This window comes from Lycium ferocissimum, chromosome 8, assembly GCF_029784015.1.
Source record: "Lycium ferocissimum isolate CSIRO_LF1 chromosome 8, AGI_CSIRO_Lferr_CH_V1, whole genome shotgun sequence".
Classification (NCBI taxonomy): domain Eukaryota; kingdom Viridiplantae; phylum Streptophyta; class Magnoliopsida; order Solanales; family Solanaceae; genus Lycium; species Lycium ferocissimum.
This window is the reverse complement of record NC_081349.1, coordinates 29,184,196-29,196,883: the sequence shown is the minus strand read 5'-3', so window position 1 is coordinate 29,196,883 and position 12,688 is coordinate 29,184,196.

Sequence of the window (12,688 nt, the reverse complement as noted above, 5' to 3'; positions counted from 1 at the left end):
ATTCCCTTGATTCATACTCACCAAAAGCTCAAGAAAATTATCAGAAATATATAAATAAATAAATAAATAAATAATAACAACCACAACAATAACAAAATCTCCATAAAAACATGAAACACATCCCAACTAATTAAGTATTGCGACATGAATCATGGTTCAATATGAAATTCAACTAAGTAAAAAATATTTTTAAAAAAATTAAATTAAAAGAGAGCGAGTAGATGAAAAGAGAATGTGAGACTACCAAAAATCCCAATTTATGTGGCACAATTCAACTTTCGAGAGTGAAACTTGTTAATATTGACCTAACATCTGGACAAAGAATCCTTAAGTTTATTTTGACATAAAATTTACATATTTAGTAACTACGTAAAAAGTAATACAAGACACAATAATTGACAATTCAAAATATTTAGAAGACATATGAAACAATTGTGGTCAAAGAAAAACTATTTGAATCGAAATCTGAAAGGTGCCACGTAAATTGGGATGGAGGGAGTAGACAAATATAGAAGATAGTCTCCGATAAGGATCTATTTGGGGGAAAGTCCAAATCAATACCTAAGATGCGGAATTAAAGGATAACAAGAAATTGGGATGAGAATTGAAGAAAAGGGGATGAGAAAAGATGGATAAAAGGTAGACCCTAATGATAATGAATCTACGGACAAACCTAGATATATCGAACCTGGACCCTTCCAATTGGGTTCAATCAAGATAACCTATACTACTTGAAATCAAAGCAAGAGAAATTCAATTAAATCCACAAATGAACAACTCTTCATGAAATCAATGGAAATGAGATTCATAACCCAACAATGGAATCCACCATTGTCTATCACTAAAACTATAGCTACCTAGCTAAACAAACTATTACTCAACAAGAGCAATCATCTTCTCATAATACATAAGCTAAGCAAGAATTGAAAGATTAAGTCTCTTATTTATACTAAAAGCTCTTACAACAAAGACCCTAAAGTGGGTCTTTGCGATGTCCCAACATGGGATCTTCATCTTCCAAACACCAATTGTCTTGCAATTGTAGCCCAAATTATACCCCTAGCCTTGATTTTGGATCTTGGCCATGATTTTCATCTTATGGCCACAATTTGCACTTTTAGCCCTTTGCGCCTTTAGCCACTTAGTATAGAAGCCTCCACAATCTCTTCCCATGCTATCATCCAAATGTCCCACATCCTTATAAGCATCCTTGTACCATTTGTGTTATTTAGGATCATATCATCCTCCCCTTCTTCAAAAGGATTCATCCTCGAATCCGAACCTAGGAAAATCTAAGGAAAGACATATGAAGATATATTCCTCAATGCATAAGGGTTAAGACAAAAGGCAATAATCATAATCTCACCCCAAGGAGGGACAAACTTATGGTGCAACCACACATCAACCACTACCAAAAACAAAAGTTCTACATATGAGGCATTAAGAAGTTGATTCCTCCAAGGTAGTGTCAAGACTAGATCACACAAGGTATTATCGGGATCAAAAGGGAAGAGTATACATATATCTCAGTTAAGAGCAAAATCATCTAACCCATAAAGACCCCCTTTGAACATAAGATGCACCCCTATCACACACAAGAGTGTCATCATATGCAAATAAGTAATAAAGAAAGGTATCACGCACAACAGCTTTTTCACCTATGTTATCCTCCAATGTAGCCTTACTAGGTTCAAGAACAATATCATGCATTAGGCTATTAAGATTTTGGACGTGCAATGAAGAATTAGCAATTTGTAGGCAAGCATCACCTTCTTTTTTGACACTCCCCTTCTTTAAAGGGTGCCCATCACTTTCGAAGGTCTTTCCCAAATTCGACGTGGGTCCATCAAGTAGGTAACAAACCCTCAAGAAGGAATTTTCGTCAACGAGGATAGTGTTAACAATTTCGTCCACCCCATGCTTGTCATCATGGCAAAGCTCATCATTATCCCATAGTGACTCACAAAACGCACTATAACCCCCAAAGGTGGCTCCATGTTAATCATGACAATATAATTCACTATGCACATCACCCTCACTAGTCATATTACCATTAAATAAGACATAAATTAAGAGAAAAGATTCTATGAACAACGGTGAATCAAAGCATACAATCTGACTCTCAAAAAGACAAATATCACATTTCGAAGCATTTTCATGACTAATTAAATGATCAATTATATCGACAATATCACTAAATTGAGTCTCATTAAGCACATCACAAAATTTGTCAATTAGTGGACTATTATAGCAATTAAATTTATCAACACAAGTATCCACACTAGTTGAACGCAAATCGATCTTGCAAGAAGAATCAACTAGGTCATCGCTAGGATCAACTAGTGGGTGAACTAACAAATCATATGACAATGTATTAACATGCAAATCATAAGGATCAACACTAGGTGGACACAAGTTGATTTTACAAGAAGAATCAAGATGGTCATCAATAGGATCAACTAGTGTTGGATCACCCATATCAACTACATTGTCAACAATCAATAAAGAATCACTAAGGTCATCACAAGATAGATGCTCATTAAGCTCAAGTAAGGATAAGCTATCATACTCATTTTAGCATCATGGTTACTCACATCATTTGTAGTATTAAGATTAGCTATTTTACCTTGAAGTTAGCATAAAACATTCTCTTTACCTCGATTTTCAACTTTGGAGTCCATTTGCTCTTCCGGGAAGCTTTTAACTACCTCATGAACTTTCAAACTTTGAGGTTCATCATTTGGTTTACTTCCAAGAACACCTGCACCATATTAAGACAACTAGAGAAGAAAGCAAAGTTACATGAGTTAAAATGGGGTTGTGACAACTCCTTCACATCACTCCTCACAACCTCTCTTTTTTCCACTCTAGAGTTGTCACTTTTCACTCCCTTACTCCTCTTAATATTTTCTCTCTCAATTTCATGGGAGTTGGGACAAGTGCCAAGTACTTCTTTGCAAGGGTTAAGGGAACCCTCCACTTTACTCTTCTCTTTCACTTCACAAGACTTAGACTTCTTCACCTTCATTTGTTGTTCCTTGGTAAGTATTCCATCATTAGGTGAATCTCTTCTAAATTCTTCTTCACCCATTATGGGATTTTGTCACGACCCAACCGGAGGGCCATGACGGCCACCCGATGCTAACCCACCCGGGTACCTCTTATCGTACATTTGCATTCACATCTAGGTGAGTCACATGGCTTACTTATAATTTACATACATCAATAGTGCTAATCTCATTGGGCAACAAAGCATTTATATCATCATCAATAACAGTGCCCATATCCATATACACAAGCCGACAAGGCTATCAAAATGATATACAAAATATGAGCCGATAAGGCTACAAGACATCTAACCATACACAACTGTCTACGAGCCTCTAAGAAGGGTATGTAACATAGTATAGGTGGGACAGGACCCCGCCATGCCCATATGTATGTACATAAAAGAATAATACCCAAAAGATGTAGCTCCGGATGAAATGGAGCTCCTCTATGTAGTCCCTGAAAAGAAATCTATGGATCAAGCTTGTCTTCCTGTCCACCTGCGGGCATGACGCAGCATCCACAAACAAAAAGACATCAGTATGAATAATGTACTGTATGAGCATAAAAGACAGCATAAAGATTAGCATAAGGATTAGCATAAGGTGGGAGAATCGGGAGATAGTAGAGCCATCATCATAATTACTTACTTGGCTTTCATAGAGACCTTCCATTTCTAAAACGTGCTCGTGTACACACATACATATATATTCATATTCATATTCATATTCATATTCATATTCATACTCGAATCCATACCATACCCGACCATGACAAGGCTCGGTGATTATACATACCCGGCCCTACCAAGGCTGGTGTTATCCGTACCCAATGCGGTGGTGTGCGCGCGATAGTATCATACCCTAGCCATATAAGCTCGGTGTTACATAATAGTCTTACATAGTTAGACACGTATACATAAGGGTCCATAAGTATCATCAACATCATTACCATCATCGTTTTCGTTACGTCTACCCTTGGAGGATCAACTATCATATAAAGGATGCAATGGAAATCATGAAAGTATCGAGGATCATGAGCTTTAGTAACTTTAGAGATAGAACCATTTGGAGGACATTAAAGAACTCATGAAAGGATATATATATATATATATATATATATATATCCAAGGAACCATGCCTTATTGAAAGAAGGGTTAGCCTTACATACCTCTTTGTCTTTCTTAACTATCTAACGTTCACCGTTCGTTTGAATAATCTACATTTAGAAGGATTCATACCATGATTAAGCCTTAATGATACTCTTAAATTCAAACTAGAATAATTCATAGTCTAATGAAAATTGGCAACATTTCCCTATTTCGTCAACTTCCACCATATCACAAAACAACCCTCAACAACCACAATAACATCCATAATACACTCATAATATCAAAATCAAGTAATCACATTACGCTACGCCTTCAATATTCACCCTCACGTTCAACTCATACTAGCAACTTCGTACCAATTTTAGCACATTTTTATATAATGCTTCTTCATCACCATTATTACCTCCCATAACATGATTATACCCATATCATACTAAGAATCATGACTCAATATAGATTACTACTCATAAACATCACAAAAGTTACATTTAACCCTCATTTTCTACTTTCTTCTTCTACCCAAGTTTTGCTACAACCAAACATTCTTATTAACATGAAATAAGCATGAAAACTAACCTTTTATCTCATGAAAATGAGCTTTGGAGCAGCTATGAACTTATGTGAAAACCCTAGCTTCAATACTAAAAAATCTCTTGTACTCAACAAACCCTAGGAAACCTTCTAACGTACGAACACTTTGATTCTTGCCCTTTGATCTTTGTTTTCCCTTGGATTGAGTGGAATATGCTTAGAGAAGGTTTTTGAGCTCTCAATATTTGTAGAAGATGAAAAATGAAATAAAAGAACCAAAGGCATCTATTTATACAAAAACTTAAAATCTGCCCGACGGATTTTATACGGACCACTTATACGGTCCGTATAATATTATACGGTCCGCATAAGTGGACCGTATAACACCACCAAGAAAAACACCCTTTCTGTAATGGGTCGAGTTATACGAACCCCCCTTATACGGACCGTATAAACTTATACGGACCGTATAAGTGGTCATGTAACTCCCAGTTGCGCGGAACTTTCTCTCGTAGATTCGTTGGCTTCCAATCCTCGTGGAACCTTCTTGGCACTTACATAATACTTCATCAACCACAGAATAGGCCCTTTAGCAGCCCCTCAAGATATTCTTAAATAAACATTAACTCAATTGTAGCAGAAACCTTCCGAACACGACTTACATTTCACTTCCTTTAACAAACTTAGGCTCATATATTCATATAACTCCAAAACTCTTATAATATACACTTTAAGCTATTTAATGCTTCCCTTAATCCCCTAAGGATTTCATAATCACCTTAAGCTCACATTAGCCTATCCACAAGGCAACACATATGGAATTTTCGAGGTGTAACAGATTTCGGGACCACTCTCCATAAGACGGGGTTCACTTATAATTGCTTCATCTTTAGGAAGTACGGGTGGAAAGAGAGGTCTCCATTGTTTGTCCACTACATACTTGTACCATTTTTTCTCATATGAAACCTTATGTTCTTGGAACCAGGGACTCCCCAAATACAAGTGACAATTGTCTAGTACAAGTACAGCACACCAAACCTTTTCTTGGCATTTGCCTTGGGTAAAGAACACCCTTGCGCTCCTATAAACCAAGTACCCTCTTTGATTATAGTAAGGGTCTTGTTTCATCACACATTTTATACCCAATGTCTCAACCACTTGAGGGGCAAGATAGTTGCCGTAGCTACTAATAAGTTGGTATTTTACCAACTTATTTCTTCTTTAATCTTATATTGTTGCTATGTTTTGATTGAGAAAATAGTGCATTTTATGTCGTTTACGTCCATTTTATAGGTTCATATGATGGAGAAGAGCTTTGGAAGAAACTGAGTGAAAAACAAGTCAAAAAGAGGCCAAATTGAAGAAATGACAAAAATGGCTAAAACTGCAAAAAGGGGCAGATTTACAAAATCAGGACAGTTTTGTAAAATCTGAAAATATGGGGCTGTTTTGGTCTTATTTTTGATTGGAAAATTGTGCAACTATAAAAGGAAGACTTGAAGGCAAATATCATCATCTTTGGCCATTTTAACCAACACCATTGGAGGAGCAGATTGGAGCACTTTAATGAGCAAACTCTTAACCCTTTCTTCAATTCCTTGTTATGTATTGAATATTTAAGTGTGTTGTATTTTATTCTCTCACTTGCATCTTGTTTATGAGAATATCCATTATCAAGTGTTGAATTAAATCTCTTGTATTGCTTATGTATTGAACAATTTTTATTTCTAATGAAGTGGGTTAATGTTTTTTTTCTATCAACTGTTCATGCTTTAATGTCTCTTAATGGTTGCAAACATTATTTGTGCCTAAGTACTTTTACTTTGCTTGAGAAAGAAAGTAAAAGTTAGGAAAAGAGTTAAATAGCAAGAATTTGGGTAATTAAATCCATCTAATAACTTGAGCTAGAGACAGGATAGTTAACTTAAGGTTGAATTGATTGTGTTTAACATCACACTCTAAGGCTTGAGAAAGCTTAAAGTGAAATTCATTGATTTGGTTAAGAGACTTTCAATGAGATTTTAGAAATCATTATCTATTAATATAAACCCGCTCCCAGTTGTAAAATTGTAAAATACATTGGATCATTACTTGAAAGTAATTTCTCTTGTGTTCCTTTGCTTGTGAGGCCATTGATCATTTTACTTGCTTTCTAGGTTAGTTTTACCTTTGTTAGAGTTTAAATAAAAAATCCAAATATTGAAAAAGTGTTTAGCTTAGCTTAGTTGATAATAATTCCTTGTTTAAATCGCCTTTATATTATTCCCTATGGATTCGACCCTGACTCATAGTTGAGTAAATTATATTATGACGATGGTGTACACTTTCTCTTTGAAGAATGGATTTGGACGTTATCAACTACAATCATCCAACACAAGGACATAACCCACACTACCAAGTAAGTTCATCTTTGCAAGAATTCGCCCCACACTACCAAGTAAGTTCATCTTTGCAAGAATTCGCCTCTTCGGGTCATTTCTCGCTTAAGACCTTGCATTTCTTCCACTTCCATCACCTTTCAATACTTCTCTCCTCCTTCCTTCGACATCATAGCCATATTGAGAACATGATACCTTCGTATTAGGATAAGAAGTATGATTCATTGTATTTCTTGAAGTAGGAAATGTATACTTTCTACTCTTTCTAGGACGACTCCTACTTAGTCCAACCCACACATTTATATCACTTCGCTTGAAATAGGAGGTATCACAATTCAATGTACATGAATAGCCATTAGAAGATTCTTCACAATTATCATGTTCAACATTACTATCTTCATAGACATAGTCACCTCAAAGCGCATAACTATAAGGTTCATATTCATCACAACTTCCTAATTCATGCAAGTTTCCACCAATTGTTTCATATCGTAAGTGTGAGGAAAAAATATACCTCAAGTTGCCTCTATGTCCATGGTGTGTAGCATGAGGCTTTTTGAAGCTCTCGTCTTCACCACAGGACTCTTTATTATGCTCTTTTACTCCTTCATTGTCTTCATAAGGCCCATGAGATCCACTTGTCTCATATTCACCTCTGTAGTAATACTCTTCACCCTCATATCGACCATTGTCATAAGTCACATCATCTCCCTCATAGCTTTCTTCACTATCATAGTCATACCTCCATTGCTAGAGCATAACTCTCCAAATCATCACCACAATATTCCGAAGCTATGGATGACATCCTTGTATCTCCTCTCCTTATAAATTCCCTTCTTGTATCTACAAAACGAGCAAATAAAATTAGTAGTAAAGTTCCTCACGTCACTCGTATTTGCACTCAAGCTTACCACTCAACCTAAAGCTTCTTCCACAGTTGGTCAAGAACCGCTTATCTAAATCAACTCACAAGGTTGCTAATGTTTGTGAAAGAGTAGATTCTTGTTAATTGAAAGAAGGATGACTGGCTTAAACTAACGGACTTGATCCAAAGAAGTTTCAACAAGGTTAAAAAGAGAAAAGCTAGAAAAAGAATTAGCACAAAAAGAAATGAGACTCAAAAACTAATCAACAACTAAGTAAGGGCAATTACTAGTTTCAATTAGCTTGGAAGATCAAGGAAGGATGAACAAATACCTAACGAAACTTAGAACTGAAAATGAAGTGAAACAGGGTTGAAGAACAAACTTGCAATGCAATTTCGGGCAAATGCACCCACATCTAGGGGTCGTGGTTTTTCATATGGGTTGATAATGGCATGTAATATGACCCTACAAAGGGTCGTTGCTGGCCCACAAGCGAAAGAATAAAATGCATTTGAGGAGTGCATTTTACGGTCCCTATTTTGTAACCGTAAATCAGCAATAGTAGACAAGTTTTTGGGGTCAACATTGATAGACCGTCTTTGATCTACGGTCCGTAAAATGGGACCGTACAAGCAGAAGCATAAAATGCATTTGAGAAGTGCATTTTACGGTCCGTATTTTGTGCTCGTAAAATCGTAACAGTGAGCTCAAATTTTGGAACCAATTCAGGCCTCAATTTACGGTCCATAAATTGCCTCCGTAAAAATCCTTCAGTGATGACATATAGTATTTCGTACCTCGATCTTTGGGCTGGATTTTTCTGAATATTTCTTGTATTTGAGGTACCTTTGGCCCACTATATCATATGTTTTGCTAAATTTGGGCCAACAAACACTTTTTCACTTTTCGTACTTGAAATTTTGATCAAAAGGCTTCTTTAGGCGTCTTCTTCCTTATGAATTTATGAAAATGCTTAAAAACACTAAGAACACCCAAGATTCGATGTACTCTAATTTCTCTAAGAACACCCAAGATTCGATGTACTCTAATTTCAACTCGAATTGGCTTCAAATTTCAGATCTAACCTCCTCTCGATTAGGAGAACAAAGCACACTCCAAATTGAACTCGATTAAGCCTCCAATCAATCAATCCACTTTGTGTTCTTCAAGGTTTGAAGGTCCTTCAATGGTTACTTCTCAAAACACCTCCAAACACTCTCTGATTCAAAATCTAGCTAGATTTGATATCAAGAAACTCAAATCTAACCTCAAATCCACACAAAACACAACACAACAACAATTTTTTAGAATTTCAAAAATTTCAAATATGAAGAACCTAGGATTAAGGATTGTAGAAATAACACTCTACCCTAAGCTCTGATACCAAATGACAAGGATCAATTTGGGGGAAAGACCAAATCAATACCTAAAATGCGGAATTAAAGGATAACAAAAAATTGGGATGAGAATTGAAGAAAAGAGGATGAGAAAATATAGATAAAAACTAGACCCTAATGATAATGAATCTATGGACAAACCTAGATAAATCAAATCTAGACCCTTTCAATTGGATTCAATCAAGAGAACCAATACTACTTGAAATCAAGGCAAGAGAAATTCAACTGAATCCACAAATGAACAACTGTTCATGAAATCAATGGAAATGAGGTTCATAAGCCAACAATGGAATCCACCATTGTCCATCACTAAAACTATAGCTACATAGCTAAACAAAATATTACTCAACAAGAGCATTCATCTTCTCATAATGCATATGCTAAGCAAGAAATGAAAGACTAAGTACAACAAAGGCCCTAAAGTGGGTCTTTGCGAAAATAGCCCAACATGGGATCTTCATCTTCCAAACACCAATTGTCTTGCAATTATATCCCAAATTACATCCATAGCCTTGAATTTGGGATCTTGGCCATGATTTGCATCTTATAGCCACAATTTGCACTTTTAGCGCTTTGCGCTTTTAGCCACTTGGTGTAGAAGCCTTCACAATCTCTTTCCATGCTATCATCCAAATGTCCCACGTCTTTCCAAGCATCCTTGTGCCATTTGTACCATTTAGGATCATATCAATCTCCCTGCTAACAAAATAAAAATGTATTGTGAAGAATGAAACTTTAATACCTGAGGAACTATATAGTCTGAAGTCCCAAATATCAACCCCACGGACAAAGACCCAAAATCCATTGCTGCGAAAATGAATAGACTTCATGTCCCTGCTTTATATTACTATAGATTAGCTATAAATTTTAATACCTGAGGAACTATGTGGTCAATAAGAAGGTTACTGTTTAACGCAAGTAATGATTCATTGTTATTAATTCTAACATTAATCAACCGTTACCTCATATAATATGCCATTGTAAGTCTTAATTGCCTTCACGAGTCTTTCATTAAAAGGTGTGACTTTTAACATTCTTTTTCAGCCTAGTGTATAAGATTTAATTAAGGTTTAAAGACTATAATAAAGATAGGAAGCTCAAGAGACTCAAGACATTATTATATAGATTTTAGTGTTATTGAAAGCTTATAATGAAGGATTTATAATTGAAAATTCATGGAAAGTTTATATTGAGACATTTTATAGGAAGAAAAAGAGCTAAAAAAAGGAGAAAAAAGATAAATGGTATTCTAGGCCATAGAGAGGTGTCACATCACCTTATCTATGCCTAACTTTATATTATATATTGATTTTTATTTTTTGCAACTTGCGTATGCAAATCAAATTTCACGTGGATTTAGATAAAAGCTCACGATGATTGCAAAAGAGACACTTAAAAAGATAAAAAGTAAGAACTAACTTAGAGACTTCTTGCTAAAATTGTACAGGGCAAAATTCGTAAACACCAAGTGGACGTATCAAAAGATGACATGTGGTGACAGTGACAGGTCAGATTCGAGTCAGCAAGGAGAGGCTTCGGGAAAGCATACGATGCTCTGGAGAAGTAATTTAGTAACCACTAACGGAGACAGAAACTATAAAGGGCCCGGAGAAGCATGCCAACTCACCGGTCAAATGTCATTCAATGCACAACCGTTACAAGAAATTTCAAGTCTTCCTTGAGTCTTAAATGTGCATTAATACCCTTTATTACCATTCATTGTCATAGCATTAATATTGGTAGTAAAAAGGGCACGATTCATGCAACTTGTCACACTCTATACCAATATAAATGAGCCTTCTTCATTTCATCAGAAGTGGGACATCTGAAATCTAATAGAAAACAAATACTCTTAAATTAATATCTTTATTCTTGGTCTTGATTGCTCTTTAGAAGGCTTTGACGTATAGCTTGCCCGGATCTTTCTAGTTCATTATTTTGTCAAGGCTCAGGCTATTACTTTAAATTACTTTAGCTTTCTTTATAATTATTTTGCTTATTATCTCATAATTTTATCGTATTGATCTACATGTCCTTGACCATGTATACAAATTCAACTATACCAATTATTGGTGAACAAAAGTAAAAAAGATCACTAGGTTCATTTCTAAATGGAAGCCGTAAATATTTAATTTCCTAGCATGAAATACATGATGATAATTTAAAATAGCGGTGAAATTTTGTAGCATCGTCATGGTATATTCTGCCGACAGAAATTAAATTGTTTTTAAATTCTCCTTCAGTCCTTTGTCATCTCGAGTACCTTTGTCACCATCATCACATTTATTTTTTTATTTCTTTTTAATTTTCTGTTGTGCTTGTGATGATGAAAAAAAAAAAAAAGTAGTTTACGTATTTGAGAAATTTTAAGGCTTTCAATCGTGGCTTGGTTGTTTATACAAGGGAAGGAAAGAGATAGATTCTCGTGAGTAGGTGATAACAATAAAAAAACAAGGAATTGTAACAAAATAACTAAGAACAAAATATACGATTAATAGATAACATAAGAAATTAGATCGAGAAGAACATAAATCAGAGAAAGAAGAGATAATAATATAATAAATTATTATTATTATTATTATTAATTAATCCAAGTAAAAAAAAAAAGATTAAACTCGTACATGAAATCATACAAGGGTTGAATCTAAAGAAGTTCAATTAGGAAAATACAAGCAATATTCCCCAACAATCAAACAAAAGAGTATAATCCTTCAATTATCCAAAATTTAGCTAAGGAAAATAACTCCAAGTATTACTCCCTCCATTTCAATTTGTTTGTCTTACTTTTCTTTTTAGTCTTTTTCAAAAAGAATGTTTCATTCCTTATTTGTCACAACATCACACATAGCACATTAGGATGACAAAATTAAAATGCATTTTTGGTACATTATGCATATCTCTAGTTTAAGATGACATGATTCAAAAAATTTCGACATGATTCAAAAAATTTCTTTACCTTCTTAAATTTTGTGCCCAGTTAAAATAAGACCAAAAAATTAAAACCGAGGGAGTATAATTTAAATGGCTAGCGGTAGGTTGTGGAAAAAAATTTGTGGTGATCAAAGTAGGGGCGGAGCTAGGATTTAATTTTTATGAATTAAATATTTAAATTTTTTAGCATTAAACCCATTATATATTTAAATTATGGGTTAATATCTATTATTTGTTGCAATAGTAGTTGATTTTTACACATAAGTTCACACTATGCGTCAAAATAACTGGTGGACATCAATCGCCCCTCCCTTTCTCAACTCTCAATATGAAACTTTTCGGTATAAATTCAAATTTAGTTAAATTTTAATGTAAATACCGAACACCGAGCGGAATTCAAAACAAATCAGTGATGGGGTTTTCAAT